Source organism: Desmodus rotundus, chromosome 12 (genome assembly GCF_022682495.2).
Source record: "Desmodus rotundus isolate HL8 chromosome 12, HLdesRot8A.1, whole genome shotgun sequence".
Lineage (NCBI taxonomy): Eukaryota > Metazoa > Chordata > Mammalia > Chiroptera > Phyllostomidae > Desmodus > Desmodus rotundus.
In genome coordinates, this window is record NC_071398.1 from 43458803 (window position 1) to 43481289 (window position 22487).

The window sequence follows — 22487 nt, forward strand, 5'->3', positions numbered from 1 at the left end:
ACTGTTTTCCACAGTGGCTGCACCAGTCTATATTTCCACCAACAGTGCACGAGGGCTCTCTTTTCTCCACAAACTCTCCAACACGTGTTTGTTGATTTGTTTATAATGGCCATTCTGACCAGTGTGAAGTGATATCTCATTGTGGTTCTAATTTGCATCTCTCTGATGGCTAGTGATGCTGAGCATCTTTTCATATGTCTCTGGGCCCTCTGTATGTCCTCCTTGGAGAAGTGTCTGTTCAAGTCCTTTGCCCATTTTTTAATTGGGTTTTTTGTCTTCCTGGAGTGGAGTCCTGTGAGTTCTTTTATATATTTTGGAGATCAGGCCCTTGTCCAAGATATCATTGGCAAATATATTTTCCCATACTGTTGGTTCTCTTTTCATTTTAATGCTGTTTTCTTTAGTTGTGCAGAAGGCTTTTGTTTTGATGAGATTCCATTTGATTATTCTTTCCTTTATGTCCCTTGCTCTAGAGGACATATCGGTGAAAATATTGCTGCATGGAATATCTGAGATTTTCCTGCCTATGTTCTCCTGTAGGACTTTTACGGTGTCACAACTTATATTTAAGTCTTTTATCCACCCTGAGTTTATTTTTGTGCATGGTGTAAGTTGGTGGTTGAGATTCATTTTATTGCATTAGCTGTCCAGACGTTCCAACACCATTTGTTAAAGAGGCTATTTTTACTCCATTTAATGCTTCTTCCCTTTTGTCGAATATTTTTTTAAAGCAAACTTAATGCACCTTTTATTACAGAAGCATGCACTGAACCAATTAGATACTATAACCCCATAATATTGCATCAAAGTCTGTGATGTGTTATCAGAAACCAAATGATACAGAGCATCTTTTACTTTGTGTTAAGAGAGCACAGGATAGCTATTCAACCCACAGGTGAACCCAAGTGGATAGGGAGACAAAGCATTCTCCATCAAGGTCAGGAGTGAGGGCGTTCTGTTTCCTTGAGTGCTCATATCCATCAGTAGCTACAGAAGATGCAAAAAGTCACTCTTGGGGCTGAATCCTCCTTTAATCTTTTCTAGAAGAGCCTCATCACAGTTCAAACAAAATGGCTAAAAGTAAGAGTGAGTTTGTAGTAGGCAAATAAGGTAAGTTGGGGGGTCTCTTGGATCATGTATTGACGTTATTTTCTTTCCTTCTTTTTTTTTTTTTGGAGTTCCATTCAATTTATTTTTTTTTCCATTAAAAAATTTTTTTACTGTTCAAGTAGAGTTTTCTGACTCTTCCCCCAACCCCAGTCATACCCACCTCCCTCCCCTGATTCCACCCCTCCTTGATTTTGTCCATGTGTCCTTTATAGTTGTTCCTGAAAACCCTTCTTCCTTTTCCCCCCATTACCCCCTCCCACTTCCCCTCTGGTTACTGTCCGTTTGTTCTTAATTTCAATGTCTCTGGTTAAATTTTGCTTTCGAATATTAATTGACCATAGAGACTTGCATTTATTTCTAAGCTCTCTAATCTGTTCCATTGGTCTAGGTGTCTGTTTTTATGCCAGTCCCCGGCTTTTTTGATTACAGTGGGCTTGTAACACAATTTGATAGCAGGTATTGTGATCCCTCCTACTTCGTTCTTCTTTCTCAAACTTGCTGCAGCTATTCGGGGTTGTTTATGGTTCCATATAAATTTTTGAAATGTTTGCTCCATGTCTGTGAAGTACACCATTGGTACTTTAATAGGGATTGTGTGGAATCTATACATTGCTTTGGGTAGTATGGCCATTTTGACGATGTTAATTCTCCCACAGATTGACTTCTTTCAGTTAGTAACATGCATTTAAGTTTCCGCCATGTCTTTTCGTGGCCTGACAACTCATTTCTTTCCATTGCCTGGATGTACCACAGTTTATTTATCCATTCACCTACTGAATGACATCTTGGTTGCTTCCAGGTTTGGGCAATTATGAATAAAACTGATATAAACACCAGCGTTCAGGTTTTTGTGTGAACAGAAGTTTTCAGCTCCCTTGGGTAAATACCAAAGAGCGCGACTGCTGGATTGCACGGTAAGAGTATGTCTAGTTTTGTAAGAAATTGCCTCTCTTCCAAAGTGGCTGTGCCGTTTTGCATTCCCACCGGCAATGACTAACAGGGCCTGTTACCCCACATCCTCGTCAGCATTTGGTGTTATTTTGAGTCGTGTGCATTCTAATAGGTGTGTAGTGGCGTCTCACTGTTTGAATTTGCGTTCCCCTCACGGCATGTGTTGTTAAGCATCTTTTCATAGGTTTATTTGCCATCTGTAGATATTCTCTGTTGAGCTGTCTGGGTTTTTTCCAATCAATTTCATTTTAAACTTGGAAGGAAAAGTGAGGTACCTCTGGGATATCTAGAATGGGCTCACTCTGGACAGGCCTCAGAAAAATACATTTCTCACCCCCATTTTGTGTTCCAGCCCCTTGGGAAGTGGTGTTGTCATGGTGAGGTGACACCCGGAGCCTGAGCTGAGATGGGGTGTGGGTAGAAGGCTCGCTCATCCCCAATATTCTCAGGGCCTGCCTGGCACCAGACCTGACTCCTGCATAGTCACGCCTCCTTCTTGGAGGAGACCAGACATATGGATTGTTTTCTCTGACTTTTTCCCTTCCATTTGTGTTACTAGATCGAGATCCATGATTTTCTGGGATCCCGTAAACCTTATACCTCTCTGGTCTCCTCAAAGTCAAACCCTTTTTGGAAGCAAAAAAACCAAAATTTGAACTGCATCCTGAGACTCTCAATACCCTCAAGTATATCCCCCCAACACCACTGCTTACTGGATGGTGGGGCCAAGGGGGCTTGGGAGAGGGCGGGGCACTCTGAACAAGGTCTGGCTTGTTTCGATCTGCTGTTGGAGGAATGGGGAGAGGCATATTGTAAAGCCGCTTAGATTGCAGGGGAGAATGTGGGAATCAGAAGGGAGTGCTGTGAATATCCTGTACAAATGGGAATACTTGGCACTAGAGGGCGGGGAGGGTCTGTGATAGGTAGGTTACAGGTACGGTCCTCATTATTTCCTTCAGTCACACCATGGCAATGTGACTTTGCATCTCCTCCCATGAAGATTTGGTGTTTTTGAACAAATGAAAAGATTTGTCGTCGATTTCTCTGTGCCCTTGAATCTCAGCTGTCCTTCTAACTGGTGGGCCAGAGAACCCAGTGGAGTGTCAGTCTAAGCATAAACTTTGATCACAAGACCTTGGTGATTCCTCTCTTTCTCAGGAAACTAAAATAACATGAACACTCTCTGACCAGCCTCCGGAAGGCTGAGTGACCATGTGGGGGAGAACCCCCAAGTGGGCCCATCTCCCTCTCTAGAAACACCTCCTGTCTCCTCACTCCCCACCGTCCTCACTTGTGTTTCTATCTGTAAGTGCACACAGGAGGGCGAGGATGCGGACAGCAGCTGCGAGGAGGAAGGGAACTGAGGATGCCGCTTTGAGGGACATCCTCTGGGAGGCGAGCAAGAAGGTCTCCAGCTGGCCTTGGTTAGAGCTGTAACCAAAGTCCTATACTACCCTCAAGGCCTGGGCTGTCCTTATTATAGATGCTAACCTTCGTTCCTTCGGTTCTTAGCAAGCCAGAGTGAGAGTGTGTGAACGTAATCTTCGGCCCCCTTGTGGCCATTTGCTGCCATTACCTTAAGAATGTACTCAGGCCCACAAGGGAGCTGGCAGAACTGCCAGAACAGAAGACGGGATCATTCACCTACTGGATTAAAGTGGAGTTTCCTGGAAATTTCACGTCCCTCAAGTTTGCAAGTGGGTTGGGGTATCAGTGAGTCCTTGGAGCATAAAATTCAGATATGTTGCTGATTTTCCCAAGTGAAGGCAAATAATTACTTAGAATCTTTACAAATGGGAATACTGAAAAAATCTGAACACAAACTGATGCCTGTGAGATACGGAGTGTTGAGGGGAATCACAGATGGGGGAGTGTTAGAATGAGGCACCCGGGGAAATCTGGGCTTGGTGGTTTATTGGTAGAGCTCAGATTATGGACTAGCCAGTATCCTTTTCCATTCGGCCTTTTAGTGGCCAGAATGGGTGTGTTGCACAGACTGGAAATGGAGATTCGAACTTGGTTGTCTCATTAACCTTGAATTTTGGGCGGAGCCGCTCAAGTTGCTCCAGTTTTAAATGACATTGGCAAAGCTTGAGGAGGGGCATGGAAGGCCCTTCTTCTACCTTACGGAGCTTTGTGTCCCACAGAGGTCCAATATCTGTGGAGTGTTTTGACCACAGAGAAGGAGGATTATTGTCTTACAGTTTATCTAAATCCTTAGGCAGGTGGGTGCTAGATCTTCTCTTCTTTCTTTAAAAAAGATTTTATTTATTTACTTTTAGAGAGAAGGGAAGGGAAAGAGAGGGAGACACCAATGTGTGGTTGCCTCTCACGCACCCCCCAGTGGGGACCTGGCCTGCAATCCAGACATGTGCCCTGATTGGGATTCAAACTGGCAATCTTTTGGTTTGTAGGTCTGAACTTAATGCACTAACCCATACCAGCCGGGGTGGTTGTCTCTTGTTTCTATCTTCAGTGGGAGTCAGGGGGAGCTATTGAAGTTCCTCAGGGAAGGTGGTAGGTCCCTTTGTTTTTTTCAAAGCAAAGGGAAGCATCTCCAGGTGCAACCAATCAGTGGCTACGTTGATAAACATCGATGAATCCTGGACAGTGTGCCTTCCAGAGACACTCTAGTTTGTCTGGTCAATTGTTTCCTTTCCTTTTGAAGACAGAAAAGTCCTTGGTGATGTCATGAAATTTGGGCCAGACCAAGGTTTAAGTGGTATTTCTTCTGTGAGTGTCACTTGGGAACTGGTGCCAGGTGCACCTGGGCTTCATCTGCAGGAGGTGGGGGCCCAGTGATTCTCTGGGTTACAGGGAGTTGAGGGGCTGGGACTTCTTCCATCAGCGGAGGACATTCTGGGACAGAAGATGCAGGGAAGAGCTGGGAGAAGCATATGGGCTCGCTGTGGGGTTTACTTGAACAGAAAAATATTTCTGAAGACATTGCTTAACAGCTTCGGCAGTTTGCCCTGGCCGGGTTACCCAATTGGTTGGAGCGTCGTTCCATACACCAAAAGTTGTGGGTTCGATCCCTGGTCAGGGCGTGTACAGGAGGCAACTGATGGATATTTCTCTCTCACATCTATGTTTCTCTCTCTCTTTTCCCACTTCTCTAAAATCAATAAACATATCCTTGGGTGAGGATTAAATAGAAAAAGAGCCTCAGCAGTTTGAGTGAGCTTTGAATTATTTTGCTGTTTTTCAGCTTCTTCACAGCAGGTCTATTTCGTGTCCCAGATTTTTGTGCCTTTCTGCCTTAGGGGTCCCCTAAGGGGGACTCATTTGGGGATAGCCCAGGAGTCCCAAGGGGCATTGTAATTCAAGAATGTCTTTAGTAAAAATTTCACCTGGGAAAAGAAAACGACGTTATCAGGAGCTGGGGGGCGGTCATGGAGTCAGCAGGGGTTGGAGGAGGAGGAATTTCAGTCAACTGGAACGGTCCCAGGGCGAAGCAGGATCCAGGGGAGAGAACAGAGACCTCACAGAGAGCCACGAGGAAGACCTTCCAGCCCAGGAGGTACCTTTCAGAAAAGCCTGGGACTCTAACCCAGGTGAGACTCTAACTGAGCTGCAGAGAGCATGCTCAGAATCATCAAAAAATCAAACTCTGCCCTCGCTGTGCTTCAGTGGACATCTGCCCAGATGGCTGGATTCTGAGCGAGACTCACCGCTGGGTAACTATGCGAGTAACTACAGGAGCCAGCTGACTGGAGATGAGACAGAGGCCACTGTGTGGGCTGCGAGGTCCGGATGCCCAGTGACAGTGGTGACTCGGATCCAGTGGAGGCACCAGGTGACAAAGATAGACACAGTCAGATGTTAGCGAAAGAGGCAAAAACAGATTTTATTCAGTAAATGATGACAGTGGGGGAAAGAACTGAGCTCCATTTTGATTCGTGAAGAGGTGAGGGAGTGTTTTAAAGGGAGAATCAGGGAAGGGCCTGGAGGAGGGGTGGTGGCAGTGGAGTTAAAGATGCCAAAAAAAATTCGAAGGGTTGACGAGTGTAAATATGTGAGGCCAGCTGTGTTTGTCAGCTGGCACTTAGGGAAGTTAGGGTCCCATCCTGCCCCAGAGACAGAGGCCTTCTCCGCTTTAAAAAAACTATAGTTGCCATACAGTGTTAGTTTGAAGTGTACGATACGATGATTTGGCATTTATACGATGTTGTGATCACCATGCTAAGTCTGGTAACCATCTGTCAGCTTCTGAAGATATGCGTATTGATTTTAGAGCAATGGGAAGAAAGAGAAACATCCATTGGCTGCCTCCCATACACGCCCTGACTGGGGATCGAACTGCAAACTTTTTGGTGTATGGGATGACGCTCCAACCAACATCTGTGCAAAGTTATCATAATATTACTGCCTCATCCTTTTTTGTGATTGCGTTTCAAAGGAGTGGCTCTCGGGTCCTTGACAGAGATGCTTCTGAGCTGCAAGAGACACATATTCACAATTACAAGCTCCTTTTTTTCAGGACCCCTCCCCCCAAACCCAGTTTATTTAGCATTCAAATTAGTCTTAATACAACTCCATGAAAGTAGGAGAAAATAGCAAACTTTTTTTGGTTGCACATAATCTGACCTCAGGTGATGCAAAGCCTCACCACAGCGAACAATTAAACTTGGCAAAGGTAAGAGCACTGTGAACTGCAAAGGAATCAGTTACGTCGGGGCTTTGTTTCTTTAAATGGGCATGGGGCTCACTGAACGCAAGCCTCGCAGGAGCATGGAGGGTTTTTTGAGGAATGACACATGGTCTATAGGAGCACTGTGGTAACTACAGGTAGAAATACAGTTGCACATATTTTGTTCACTGGAACTGGAACATCAAAGAGTGTTTTAGGGATTATATGGCTAAAAGGTAATTGGTGGGTTGTGCAGGTACTACAAACCCCTTTTGATAAAAGTGCTAAGAAAGGGAGGTCAGGGCTCTGTCATCAGATGTCTAAAACAAATAGTAAACCACCCTGGCAGCCTTGTGCTTCCTCAGGTGGGCATTTTAATGGGTGGGGTGGGCTGGGCTGGCTGGGGTCATCCTAGGACACAGCCTTATGCTCTAGAAGCTAGGCTGGAGTTGGTCAAGCCTCTTTAGTGCAGAGGTTTGGGTGGTGATGTGCCCGCGCCATTGCTGGACTGATCCTTTTGGTTACTGGTGCCCTGAAACAGGATGGTTATTGATGTCCCCTGCTTCTCCCTGCGCACTACCTCTCCTCCTCTCAGCAGCCCTCGCAGCCTCCAAGCATCAGCCCCTCGTTTGATCTTCCCGCCTTATCGTTGCTCCCTCTGTCTGTGTTCTGCCCTCTCCCTGCTTCTGCATCTTTTCTGTGTCATCCATCACTGCCTCTGTTGCTTGGCCAGAGGCCAGGCTTTTGTCTGCACCCCTGGCTGTTTCCCAGAAGGGACAAAAAGCCAGAGCTTTCTGTCTGCACCCCTCTCTCTGTCCCTCCCTTTCCTCATTTCTCCATCTCTCCTTCTGTTTGCATCTCCTCTCTCATTCTTTTCAATTTTATTTTATTGTGGTAAGAACACTGACCATGGGATCTACCCTCTTAACACATTTTTTTAAAAAAGATGTTATCTATTTTTAGACAGAGAGAAGGGAGGGAGAAAGAGAGGGAGAGAATCATCAATGGGTGCTTGCTTCTTGTGTGCCCCCTACTGGTGGCCTGGCTCACAACTCAGGCATGTGCCCTTAATGGGAATTGAACTGGCGACCCTTTGGTTCTCAGGTTGGTGCTCAATCCACTGAGCCACACCAGCCAGGGCCCTCTTAACACATTCCTGAAAGTACAATACGGTATTGTTAACACAGGTACAGTGTTGTACAACAGATCTGCAGAACTCACTCATCTTGCTTCCCTGAACCTGCATGCCCTTTGATTAATAACTTCCCATTTCCCCTCCCCCAAAACCCCTGGCAACAACCATTCCACTCTTTGATTCCATGAATTTCATTATTTTAAGCAGAATCGTGCTTTTTTGTCTTTTGATGACTAGCTTATTTACTTAGCAAAATACCCTGAACGTTCACCCATGTCGTCGCACAATGCAGAATTTCCTTCTTTCAAGAGTGACTAAAACTCCATGGTGTGTATACACCGCGTTGGCTGGATCCATTCGTCTTCCCGTGGACATTTAGGCTGTTGCCACCTCTTGACTATTGTGAATAGTGGTGAGAGCTACGTGGCAGGGCTCGTATCTCTTCCACATTTTAATTTCAATTCTTTAAGATGAATACCCTGAGGTGGGACTACTGTGGTACTTCTAGTTTTAATTTTTTGAAGAATTCACACAGATTTTACTCCTCCAGAGCACCCACTGTAGATTCACTGCTCGGCCCTATTTCCACCACCCCATTCTTTCCCACTTTTAAAAAATAAGAATTATTTTTTCGGAGCAATTGCAGGTTAGTAGCAAAACTGAGGTGCAGGTCAGAGATCTGTCATACAGGCTGTACCACTGAAGCGTCGGCTGCCCGGGCGTGAACGCCCCCATGAGACGCGGCAGTTTGTTACAGTTCAGGACCCTACGCTGACACCCACCACATCATTAATTTGCCAAGCAGGATTTCTACACTCTTGCCTTACAGTGTCTGACATTTTTTTTATTGCTGTTCAAGTACAGTTGTCTCCATTCCCCCCATCCCCCACCCTCCACTCCAGTGACATTTTTTCATATACCATCAATGCAAGAGAGCAATGTTCTGCTCGGCAGAGGCAACCCCACCAAGCTGGAGTAACCGGCGGTAGGGAGTGTGAAACCCCGCCCCTTCCCTCCCAGGACCCACCCCGTCTCCTCACAGGCCCCGCCCAGTGGTATTTAAACCCACCCCAGCCTGTCCGGGCTCACTCACACGCTTTCAGAGGGCAGCGGTGTCTGGGCCACTTCTTCTGAACCGCTGCTGGTGCCCACAGCGTCCTGCGACCCGGGAGCGAATTCTGAGGACAGAGAGCAGAGCACTTGGTAAGTGAAGGTCTGTCTGCTTTGTTGATGTCCGCGCTTGTTTGGAGGACACACTCGCACACCCACACTCCCTCCATTGCTGTAGACAGAAGAGGAGGCATGGCGTCCTGGGGGCGGCAGGTTTCTCAACCATGTCTGCACCTGAGAAGAGTGGGGTCACGTCTGGCTCCTGCCTGGAAGGGTCCCCCAGCCCTGACTCTCCAAACTCCATGCCAACCTCACCCAGCTTCTCACTCTCTTCTACAAAGAATTCAGACCGAAGAGGTGTCTCCGCACCAGGGACGCCAGGCTATTTTCCATTCTCCCCCATGGTGACAGCAGCGTCATCTCCATCACCCCCCCACCACACAGCTTCCCCTGGGTACAGGGTCACCTCAGCAAGTGTCCCTCGTCCTGACAGGCGTTCAGACAGACTCTCCTGTTGGCTTCCGCCAGACAACAACAAGGTTGAACATTTTCTTCAACTTGACCGACTGTCAGAGTTCTGTCGTCCTTTCCCGACTGGTTTCAGGGTAAATCAGGCGGAGAACTAGGGTCTCTGTAAAGGGGCGGGGTCCCGGTCGGCGGGGATGCCCTGGCACTGTGTGCGCATGCGCCCGAGTTGGGGCCGGAAGCCCTAGGTAAGACGCTGGAGTGAATGGATTCCAGGCCCAGGTTGGTAGAGGCTCTGTGTGTCTCCCAGGTGCTTGTCACAGATGAAGTCATTCTCACAGCTCTGTACTGCGGAGGGTGGGGGGCGGGGGGCGGGGGACACACGCAGGCAGAATGGGCCCCAGCGGCGCGCGGTGCGTGTGTCGCTGGCAGCGCGCGGCAGGTGGCGCTCAGGCTTCCTCCGCAGGGGAACCCTGAGGGGGACGCTTTTTTATTGGTGTCCGTGGGACTCGGCCACAGGGAGACTCCGGGCCCCGAGGGCCTCTGTCCAGGATCCTGGGCGTTCCCCCCCCCCCCCCCGGCGCCCACGGCCCGACCCCCCCCCCCCCAGGCTCTGGGGCGTCTTTTCCTGCGGGCCCCTGGGGTCCTCCCTCAGCCCGGTCCCTCTTTCGGAAGTCGGGCCTCTGGCGTCCCAGAGCCTGTCGGCCGGCGACCGCGGTTCCTTCCCCGTGAGTTGTAGCTGGGAGAGTCCAGGACCCGGGAAGGGGTTCCACTACTGTTCGGGGTGAAGGCGGACAAGTGGAAACGTCCTCAGTTAGGGGGCATGAAGGTGGGGGGCAGGGCTGCGGTGGGACCCGGCGGGGACACGGATTTGCTGGTGCGGAGGGCGGGTTTGGCCCGCGTCCTTGGGTAAACGGGGTGTGTAGCATTTAGGGATCATCAGAGGGAGGTTTCGGGGTTTGGTTTCTGAATAAGATTATATGCACACTTCTCGGAGTGGGCACAGGAAATGCTTGGAAGTATGACCTCGAAGATGTCAAACTACTTTTCAGTTGGGGAAACACTGGGTTTTGCACCCAACTGACTTCCATTCATGTGCATACTTTTTTACACGCTAGAAATTTTTCCAGTGGAAATATTTCAAAAATATTTTAAAATCTGCTCACAAAATATTTGGCAAAAGTGTTTAACCATAGAAATCCAAAGTCAGTACTGATTGGAGACTCGATGAGCAGAGTAATTTGCTCTTTATGGGTTTTTCTCCAGCTGTCATTTGATTTTTCTTTTTTGTCATTGATGATGGAAACACAAAGGTTGGTTTAAGGGTGTTTGTTATTCTTGTGTAATCATTAGTGACTAATGTAAATATCACATATAAAGATTCATTTTTAATGTTTGAGTGTTTCTAGTCTTTCCATATGGGAATCGCTGATGATTCCCATTACTTTATTTTGGATTTATATTGACTGTATAAGTACAAAGGGCAAATTGTAAATATAAGCAGGTCAGGAATGAATAAAATATAACACAAAGCTCTTCCCCATTCTCAACCCTTGTCTCCTTCCCTTCAAAAAACACATATCGACAGTGCCTTGTATGACCTTCCAGAAGGTTCTGCACTGACATGATGGGAGGTACCAGGTGCTGGGGGAGCAGGAACTCTGCTCTGGGATCCCCAGGTCAGACCCCACCCTCCTATTAGTTGTGTGACCTGAGTGAGTGACGATGGCCTCTGTGCCTCAGTTTCCTGAACTGGAAAGCGGTGATGAAAACCAGGTCAAGTGAATTATAATAGTAAAGGGTTTCCACCTGTGCCTGGAGCATATCAAACATTGTGTGAGTGCGTATTGAAACAGAAATGGTTTTTGTTTGTTTTAAATGTACACACGTATATCTTTCACTCTTTTGCCTTTTAAATGCAATTTGAAAATATTTTTTTTTCCTGGGGGCCCAATGTACACACGTGTATCTTTCACTCTTTTGCCTTTTAAATGCAATTTGAAAATATTTTTTTTTCCTGGGGGCCCATGTATTCATGTCAGGCTTTTTATTTAAGATTTTATTTATTGGAACCAAGATGGCGGCGTAGGTAGACACACTGCGCCTCCTCGCACAACCAGAACTGACAGAGAATCGAACAGCAAGGGGGACCAACACCAAGAAAATAGAAAATAACCATTCATCCAGACTGGTAGGAGGGGCGGAGACGGGCACCGGGGTGGAGAGGACTCGCGTGGCTGTGGCGGGTCTGAGACTGGCGGAGTGTGGGACAAATGGCGCAGGCAGTCCGAGCACTAGCAGACCCTGCGGCCCCACATCTGCGCAGATAAACCCAGAGGGCCGGACTCAGAGTGGTGGAGAGCCGGGCAGGCAGAGCAGCGGGTAGCACCCCGCGGCACCACATTCGCCCACAGAGAAACTGGACAAACGGCAGGGAGCGAAGCAGACCACGTAACCCAGGGCTCCAGCTCAGGGAAATAAAGCCTCAAACCTCTGATTGAAAACGCCCGTGGGGGTTGAGGCGGCAGCGGGAGAGACTCCCAGCCTCACAGGAGAGGTCGTTGGAGAGACCCACAGGGGCCTAGAGTGTGCACAGGCCCGCCCACTCGGGGACCAGCACCAGAGGGGCCCAGTTTGATTGTGGGTATCGGAGTGAAAGATTGAAATCTGGAGGAGAGTGAGGCAGGCGCCATTGCTCCCACTCGGCCCCTCCCCCTCGTACAGCGTCACAGCGCTACGACCAGCATTACCCCGCCCTGGTGAACACCTAAGGCTCCGCCCCTTAAAGTAACAGACGCGCCAAGACAAACAACAAAAAAATGGCCCAAATGACAGAACACTTCAAAGCTCCAGAAAAAATACAACTAAGCGATGAAGAGATAGCCAACCTATCGGATGCACAGTTCAAAGCACTGGTTATCAATATGCTCACAGACTTGGTTGAATCTATTCGAAAAACAGATGAAAAAATGAAGCCTATGCTAAGAGAAACAAAGGAAAATGTACAGGGAACCAATAGTGATGAGAAGGAAACTGGGACTCAAATCAATGGTGTGGACCAGAAGGAAGAAACAAACATCCAACCAGAAAAGAATGAAGAAACAAGAACTTGGAAAAATGAGGAGAGGCTTAGGAACCTCCCGGACGCCTTGAAACATTCCAACATCCGAATTAATAGGGGTGCCAGAAGGAGAAGAGGAAGAACAAAAAATTGAAAACTTATTTGAACAAATAATGAAGGAGAACTTCCCTCATCTGGCAAAGGAAATAGACTTCCGGGAAGTCCAGGAAGCTCAGAGAGTCCCAAAGAAGCTGGACCCAAGGAGGAACACGCCAAGGCACATCATAATTACATTACCCAAGATTAAATGCAAGGACCTACATCCAAGATTACTCTATCCAGCAAAGCTATCACTTAGAATGGAAAGGAAGATAAAGTGCTTCTCAGATAAGGTCAAGTTAAAGAAGTTCATCATCACCAAGCCCTTATTATATGAAATGTTAAAAGGAGTTACCTAAGAAAAAGAAGATCAAAAATTGGAACAGTAAAAATGACAGCAAACTCACAGTTATTAATGGCCACACATAAAACAAAAACGAGAGCAAACTAGGCAAACAACTAGAACATGAGGGTTGTCATTAAGGGAGTGGGAGGGGGAGAGAGGGGGAAAGGTACAGAGAATAAGTAGCATAGATGATAGGTGGAAAATAGACAGGGGGAGGGTAAAAATAGTGTAGGAAATGTAGAAGCCAAAGAACTTATAAGTATGACCTATGGACATGAACTATAGGGGGGGAATGTGGGAGGGAGGGGGGAGGGCAGGATGGAGTGGAGTGGGGGGGGGAAATGGGACAACTGTAATAGCATAATCAATAAATATATTAAAAATAAAAAAAAAAAAAAAGATTTTATTTATTTATTTTTAGAGAGAGGTGAAGGGAGGGAGAAAGAGAGGGGGAGAAACATCAATGTGTGGTTGCTTCTCACATGTCCACCCACTGGGAATTGAACCTGCGGCCCTGGGCTTCACAGGCGCAATCAACTCACTGAGCCACACCAGCCAGGGCTCGTGTCAGCCTTTGTATGGCTGAGTACTGAGGCAGTGTCTGACTGTACCAAGACGGATTTCATTGATACCTAATTTGTTTCTGTTTCACGGATATTTCAGTGACATGGAAGATATTCACGGTATCATGGCAAAGGGAGAGTACCTAGGGTCCAAGCGTATCTGCGCTGGGACCCAGCGGTGCGGGTGTTCGGCAATGTACGTGTGTTCACGTGGACTAGGTTTTCCTCTGGGCGCCTGGGAAAGGCAGGGACTTGCCTGACTCCAAGATGCTGGGATGACAGTGCCTTCAAACTACTATGTGTGGGGCTGGGTTTCTCCCTCCCCACCCCAACTGCTTTGCTCCTCAATAGGAATTTTCTGACCTAGAATTTATATAACAACTTTAAACCCACCACTTTAAACATCTAACATATAAACTCAGCGGTTCTCTGAAAGGTGTATTTACATAGTTGGGCAACCATCACCACTAATTCCTGACACCCCCTTCTCCCACCTCAACCGTCCCCACCTGCAAACACTAATCTACTTCTTGTCTCTAATGGTTTGACTCTTCTGGACATTTCATAGAAGTGGAATCCTATGTGGGCTTTTGGGACTGGTTTTTCACTTTGCTTGGGGGTCAAGGTTCATGCAGGCTGCAGTGCATCAGTCCATCATTTCTTTCTGATGTCAGTGACACCCGCTGCATGGACTTACCACCTTTTACTTACCATTCATCAGTTGATGGAAATTGGGGGTTTTCGATTTCCACTGGTGACTGTTAAGAATAATGCTGCTATGCAAAATAAATGAGCAAACAAAATCGAAAGAGGCTCACAGATATAGAGAACAGACTGATGGTGGCCAGAGGGGAGAGGAGTTAGGGTGACTTGGGGAAAAAGGTGAAGGGAGTAAGAGGTACAAATTGGTAGTCACGAAATAATTATGGGCACGTAAAGTACAGCATCGGGAACATATATAGTCAATAATGTTGTAGTAACTGTGTATGGTCCCAGGTGGGCACTTTAAATAGTAGGGGGGGCAGTATGTAAAGTACGTGCTGGTCTGACCAGGAAGCTGCACCCCTGACACCAACACAAAATAGCACTGAGTGGAAACCGTACCTGATGCTCGTGTGGACATCTGCTTACAAGTGGTGTGCGGTGGCATTGCGTTTTTCATTACGATTTCCCTATTTACTAAAAATGCTGAGCATCTCATGCTCTTATTGGTCATTTTTATATTCTCTTTAGAGAAATGTGTTTGTATCCTTCAATTCTTCTATATTTTACTTTTGATTGTTGACTATTATTGTAGTCTAGATGAAATTCTTTTATCAGGCATGGGATTTGCAAATATCTCCTCCCACGGAGTGAGCTGCCTTTCACTTGCCTGATGAAGCCCTCTCAAGTTTTTTATTTTGATGAAATCTAATTTTTCTGTTTTTACTTTTTCCTCTCCTGCTTTTGTTGCCATCTAAGAAACCACGAATCTACTCTTTTAGGTCACGGAGATTTACTCCTACTTCCTTGAAGAATTTGGTGGTGTTAGACTTTGCATTTAGTCTGCGATCATTTTGAGGGGAGTTTGTGTGCGGGGCGAGAGACCAGTCCCACTTCGTTCCTTTGCAGGCTCACGTCTGTTGTCCCAGCACCACCGGCTGAAACTGCGAACCTTATGTCATGGAATTATCTTGGCACTTTGTCAAAAGTCACTGACTATTCGCATGAGGGTGTATCCGTGGGATCTCCATTCTATTCAGTTGTTGTCAGTCCACACTGCTCTCAGCACGACGGCTTTACAGTGGGTGGTGAAATTGGGACACTTAGGTTCTCCAGCCGCTTCTTCTTTGTCAAGCTTGTGTTGGCTGCTCTGGGTCCCCTACATTTCCTTACGAATTAGCATCAGGTTGCAGTTTCTGCACAATAGGTAGCTGTGTTTTGATAGGACTTATGTTAAATCTGTAGATCAACTTGGAACTACGTCCATTTTAACAATACTGAATCATCTGATCCATGAACATGGCAAAATAGTTTTATTTCATAAAATATGTCGCATGACATTATTTAAGTTGCCGTTTGTGCTGTAAGAGTAACAAACTATTCTGACTTTTATTTTTCTGTCATAGTCAAGAAGGTATTGATAGGTAAATGCATTGGGGACATAAATTAGCTTGTCCACCATAGTCGTGTCATCTGTCCTTGAATCTTCACTCTACACTCTCTATGCTCTACACTCTCTTCCAATTCTCTCTGAGTTCGGGAAGCTCTTGGGATCACCTCCCCCGAGATAACCCTGGAATCCAGAGGTTGGGTTGAGGTCTAGACGCGGGGCTATTCCTTGTCCAGGTAGCACGACTCCACTCTCCCAGCTTACCTACAGGCTTGAGAGGATTTGGGGTGAAATGTTCAAGGTCACTGTCTGCCTGTGTTCTTCTGTATCACTGTCACATCCTACTTGTATTTCCTATGTCCCTGTAGGAGGAAGGAGGTGGGCCCTCTCTTTGGACAGACCCGGGCTGAGTTCAGGTTATAGTACAAATGGGGATCACCTGAATCTGAGCATCATGTGGCCGCTTCCAAGACACGTGCCCAAGGACGGGACACCCAGTCACCCCAGTGCCTCCACCTGGGGCATCCATCACACCTGCTGCCTAATGGTGGTTTCCCCATCCACGTGGCCAGGTGAGATGACTCACGTCTTTGAGTACTTCTATGGTTTTACTGGATAGGATCCAATTATTTAAGTGAAAAATGTTAAATCTTCCCAGTTGGACAGTGTCGTACTCGGGCACATCCAGAGTCTCAGCGTGGAGCAGGTCCAGCCCTGCCAGAGAATTTATGGGCCCCTCATCCCCCGTACTTTCAAAGCCCCCTCTGCTGATATTGGGTTGAGTGGTTTCCGTTTGCTGCCCTGAGCATTGGAAGCAGGGAGAGGACCTGGTGTGCACACCCAGGTGGGGATCCTGTAAAGCTGTTGCAGGCACCTGGAAACAGGCCTGACACCTGAAGAATGCAGGTGGAGCAAAGAGCAGCCGGCCCATCCAGTCAGCAAGCAGAGGGCAGCACCTGGGGCACTGGGGAGTGCCTGACCTGCATACCGACATTCCTGGAGCACAGGCGAAATTCCTCTACAATCTTGCCTGTCCCCAGGGAGGGGTTCCCTGCAGCCAGGTGGAAATAACAGCCCAGAGCTGCCAGCAGGGAGAGTCAGCCTATTTAGCTGCTGGGCCACAGAGAACACCAGGGGGGAAGCCTATGACAGGCAGAAATCCCAATTTCCTTCTCTGTTCCACATTCCGGAAGCACCATCTGCCAGCACCACCTGGGCGAACGTCTTCCTTGGGGTTTGTCCAGCAGTGCCTAACCCTGGGGCCTGCTCTCCCTTTGGGAGGGGCTGGGTCAGACTGATGGAGACCCCAAGTCTGTAACCTGCAGACGGGCCTCGTACCAAAGTCTTCCTCACACTCAGGAAACTGGGCAGAGAGAGTAAAGCCAAAGGCATTTCAATATCTCTTACTTCCCACGAGAACCTGAGTGTCCCCTGATCTCTGGAAGATACAGCATCCCCAACAACTGGGCACCTGTCTGTGGCCCTGGCAGCACTTGTCCTGACATCACAGAGCTTTAAGTCCAGTAGAGGTGGCACCTGGCCCTGACAGCGGCCACTGAGACTGGGCCGTGCAGAGGAAGCTGCTCTAGGACTTCTGTTGCTGGCGTTGGTGGTTTTGGGTGCCTAGGGATGCTGGCTGGATACAGGGCAGCCCCTCAGGCAGGAATTTTAGGGATGTCAGGAGGAATGACACACGGCACAAATGTATATAAAATAAAGCTTACAATGCACATGGGAGAGAATAGGGTACCCAAGGGGAAAGGCTCAGGTTTCATCCAGGGTGGAGTCAGGGGGAAGTGGGGTAGCCACGGCTTTCATTTTGGCCTGGACTAGAGCAGGTCTTGCTCTTTGTGGTCTGACCTTCCCTTAGGGGTGAGGGGTGGAGCCCCAGGCCTTTTTTTTTTTTAAGAGCTGGACAGGCGTAGGGCTGAAGGGGAGGCATGGGACTTGGAAGCTGTCAGTCAAACATCAGAGAGGGAGTCTTCCTCTTCATTACAGGAGGTTGGAAGGGGCTCTGTGAAGGGTGCTGGTTTCCTTGGTGTCATGTCTCTGTGGGTGAAATTCTGGCAGGTATTTCTCAATAAAGTCTTTTTAGATTTGTTAAGTCCGTTTTAATGATCCCTTTTCATTTTTCACAATTTTTATCCTTTTTTTTTTTTTAACAGAAATGTAGCCTTAAGGCCAGTTAGTTGTGGGGCAAAAATATTTGGGGCACAAATCCTTGCAGCAAGATGTCTGGGGTGAAAATACCAGGCACATTTTTTTTGAAACCTTGGGAAGAGGCAGAGGTGGGAGTGAAGCTGACCAGTCTGCCCCTAAAGCCTCAAGTGGTTGAGTTAGAGGCTCTCAGTGTCCACGCCTGCGGGGACACGCCACCGCCCTCCAACCATCACAGCCTCCCAGACCCCCTGTACTGTCCCCATCTGTCCCGATCTCCCTCCTCTCTCCTGCCCAGAGTCTGACTCAGCTGCTCAGGGAGAGCGGCTCTGGGCTCAGGAGGATGGACTGGGTCCCAGCTAAGAAACTCCAGTTGAACTCTGGCTTTGGAACATGCTCCTCTCTCTCGGCCTGACTCCCTGCTCGACCTCGCCCTCTTCCCTGCAGAGACAGCCAGGCCGGGTGCCAAGCCTGTCTTCAGCCTCCCCAGAGGAGCTGGCAGGCTGTTTGAGCCCAGCGTTTCCAGCATCTCATTCACTGTCGATTCTGAACCAACGGGCTGTCTGCACGGACTCTGATCACTGGGAGACAGCCTCAGTATCCCCGTGTGTTTGGGATCCCTCGTTTTAGTTCTGCCAGCGTTGCTGTGTGTGCACTATTGTAAAGCTTTGTCATCGGAGCAGAGGGATTTAGGGTGGGGGTATCTCCCTATGGCCCGGGCCTCCCTGCATCTCTGATGAAGCCTTTGTGGGAAAGCCCCTCCGCGAGCAGCAGAGCCACACCCGCCTTCTCTGGCTAGACTTTGCATTTCTATTGTTTTTCCGGCCTTTCCATTTCAGTGTAAGTCTTTATGTTAAAAACGTGATGCTTATAAACAGCATCATTTGCTTCCATGTTTTAAAAGACACATTTGATAAAGTTTTTAGTCTGCTGACATTCATATAATTACTGATATATTTGGGTTTATATCCACCACCTCACGTTACATTTTCTATTTAGCCAATCTGTCTGTTCCCTTCTTTCTCCTTTCTTTCCTTCTTTTGGATATCTAGCTTTCTCAATACTCCACTCTTTTTCTTCTATTTAATTTATTAATTATACATCTCTTGTTCTTTTCACAGTGTTCCTTTCAGAGATTACACTGTGTATCGGCATTTTAGCCAAGTACTAACTGTTACTTGTAACAGTTCCCAAGTATTGCTAGCCCTTTAGAGTCCACTTACCGCTTCCAACTCTCACATCATTACGGTTGTCACTGTTTGGTTGTACACACACTTTACGTTCCACAGTCCACCTACTCCGCGCCTTCCACATTCGCTGTGTCTGCTCCACAGCTGCCCTGTGATGCGGGCTTCCCTCCCACCTGCACTTCCTGTTCCACTCTCGGGTCCCACTCCCTCTGCCTGGAGACCCTCCCTTCAGTGTCGATGCTCTGGCAGGGACCGTGCGCACTGTTTTTCTTTTTGGTTGTTTTAGACCGTGTTTATTTTGCCCTTTTTTGAAGTATTTTCTCAGGTAAGGACCTCTTTTTATTTATTTATTTATTCATTTTTACAGAGAGGGGAAGGGAGGGAGACAGAGAGGGAGAAACACATCAATGTGTAGTTGCCTCCTGCGCACCCCCACTGGGGACCTGGACCCAGGCATGTACCCCGACCTGGAATTGAACCAGCGACCCCCTGGTTCATAGGCCAGCACTGAATCCACTGAGCCACACCAGCCAGGACAGGTCATTTCTTTTATTTCAGCACCTGAAAGGTGTCATCTCACTGTGCTCTGCCGTCCATCACTCTGTTGAGAAGTAGGCTCTCCCAGACTTACAAATATTCCCTAAACGTCTTCTTATCTCGTTTTTATTTTCAATGTTTCTCTTTGTTGTGGTCGTTGTATCCTCTGGGTGCCGCCTGATATGGCTTCAGGACAGGGATCCCGGGCACCAGGATACCTTTGGGGATGGACTCTACCAGACCTGGGTGGCCACTCGGAACATCCGTGAACAGGAGCAGAGCTTTACCTGCCACGTGGGACAACACGCTCTTGTCCTCTTAGGTGGGGAGCCAGGAGAACCCTCGGGGTCCGGGACTCTGGACGCAGTCTGTGTAGGAGCCTCCTTTGAAGAAGGGCCCGCTGGGTATGGGGACAACGCGTGTCATGGTGGCCTCCGGGGCATGAAGCTCGGAGGTGGCCCCTCTGGCTGTGTCTGCTCTGGCGGTGTGTTGTGTGAGTGACCAAGTCCTAGACGAGGAAGGAACAGAGGATGGAAGAGCCCGCTGGGACGCGCATAGGCAGTGGGAGGCGCGGATCTGATTTTCCTCTGGGCCGTGATGCGGACCACGCTCATGTTAAAAACAGGAAACAGGCCTGATAGGACATAGGCCCCTTTCTCAGGCCCTCTTTCCCGGAGCTGGCCGGACCCCCAAAGCGTGACTGACCCTGTTTTTTGAGCCTTTACCCTCAGGACTAGAAAATACCTGCAAGCGCCCTGAAGGTGCAGAGGCTCCAGGACCTGGGCACTTAGGAAACAGGACACACCAGACCCCAACGACCACTGGACCCTGCACCCAACACAACACGGAAACAAGCGGCAGCCCAACTGCAACGTCCTGCGCGACAACCACCCCATTGCCCGACAGAAACTCTCAGCCCCGACCCCTCAGGGCCGGTGCGGGTGCTGGTGCACTTCTCCACACCCAGCCCTTTCCCTTTCTTGGGAAAGTAAAAAGAAAAAGACTTTGTTCTCTGCACTTTCTCTTCTTTGTGAATTCTTTCACAGCCCGCATCACCGACTCTCCTAACAGCCCCCAAATGGAGTCACTTCTGCCAAGCCCCATGTCACCAAAGTAATATACTTAATGATTACCTGGGCTCTTCCAGGAATAGCATCCTTTTTTTTTAATGCTTTTAAAATTTAATTAATTTATTTTTAGGGAGGGGAAGGGAGGGGCAAAAAGAGGGAGAGAAACATCAATGTGTGGTTGGCTCTTGTGCATCTCCTACTGGAGATAGAGGACCTGGCCCACCACCCAGGCCTGTGCCCCAGACTGGGAATTGAATTGGCCACCCTTTGGTTCACAGGCCGGTGCTCCATCCACTGAGTCACACCAGCCAGGGTCAGGAATCACCTGATCTGCACTAGTCAGTCATGTGCCTGACAGACCCCGGCCGTCCCCTAAGGGAAAGTAGCCTGACAATAACCAGTTCACCTCTCTTCGCTCTGTAACTCCCTTCTTCCTATTCCCTTCTACTGATAAGATCTCTTGCCTTGTAGAGGCCTTTGGAGCTCCTTTCTATCTGCTAGACTGGATGCTGCCCGATTATGTATCATTGAATGAAGCCAATAATATCTTTACTATTTTTAAAGATTTTACTTATTTATTTTTAGAGAGAGGGTAAAGGAGGGAGAAAGAGAGGGAGAGAAACATCAATTGGTGGCCTCTCACACGCCCCCTACTGGGGACCTGGCCTGCAACCCAGGCACGTGCCCTGACTGGGAATGAACCAGTGACCCTTCGGGTCGCAGGCTGGCAACTCCATCCACTGAGCCACCCCAGCCAGGGCAGCTAATAATACCTTTAAAGTTGCCTTTTGTTGTCTAACACTTCTTTCCTCCAGGAACAAGAAAGGAATAAACAAGACTTCACCCTGCTTACAACATTTATTACCAGTATTTTATAAACTGGTGATAGATAGATAGATAGATAGATCGATCGATAGATCCCTGGCTGGTGTGGCTCAGTGGATTGAGCACTGGCCTGCGAACCAAAGGGTCAACAGTTTGATTCCCATCAGGGCACATGCCTGGGGTGCAGGCCAGGTCCCCAGTAGGGGGCATGCAAGAGGCAACCACACATTGATGTTTCTCTCCCTCTCATTCTTTCTCCCTTCCCCTCTCTCTAAAAATAAATAAAATCTTTTTTTCAGAAAGAAAGTGAAAAGGCAATTCCCTACATGAAAGCAAATATTGGCAAATCCCATGCCTCATAAGGAAATTGTATCCAGAAAGTAAGAAGCATGCTTGCTGGTCAACAATAAAAAGCCAAACAACCAAGTAAGTTGACAAAAGATTTTAAGACATTTCTCCGAAGATGATACACAAGTAGCCACTAAGCCCATGAAAGCAGGACCAGCATGTGAAGTCATTAGGGAAATGCGAATCCAAACCACAAATCCTCTTCACACCCACTTGTACAAGTATATTCACAGCAGAATTCTCGTAATAGCCTTCAATTGGAAGCTACCCAAAAGCCTACCAAATGATGAATGGTGTGTGGGTCTCTGCTCATTCACAGCAATGCTCAGGGTGGAATGCCCGGGGCCCCGCCTGGGCCACTTTCCCTTGTGGTGACACCCACAGGCATTTTCCTGGTCGCAGTCACGCTGTGGCTGGACCAGCCCCTGTAGTTGTTACTATGATTGCAGCATGCGTGTCAGCAGAAACCATAGGAGACCTGTAAGCACAAGATTTATTACTCACAGCCCTCACCAGTGTGGCTCTGTGGGTTGGGCATCATCCAGCAAAGCGAAAGTTTGCCTGTTCCCTGGTCAGGGCGCATGCCTGGGTTGCAGGTTCAGCCCCAGGTCAGGGTATGTACAAGCAGACGGTAGATCTTTCTCTCTCATGTCAATGTTTCTCTCCTTCTCTTTGCCCTCCCTTCTCCTCTCTCTAAAAATAAATAAAATCTTTTTTTAAAAGATGCATTTCTCACAGATCCTGGAGGGTACACAGCATGCCAGAGGGTCCCCCCCCCCAAGAGTACAGGGAGGGTAA

At 48.1% G+C, this 22487-nt stretch overlaps 1 long non-coding RNA gene across 1 annotated transcript; it reads left to right on the forward strand.

The window, feature by feature from the left end:
- The first annotated feature begins 9638 nt into the window (after positions 1-9638).
- Positions 9639-20504, forward strand: LOC128779800 (uncharacterized). Its single transcript, XR_008425873.1, has 3 exons — positions 9639-9683; positions 15931-16134; positions 19769-20504. It is a non-coding gene; the product is annotated as an uncharacterized lncRNA (long non-coding RNA).
- Positions 20505-22487: the final 1983 nt, after the last annotated feature.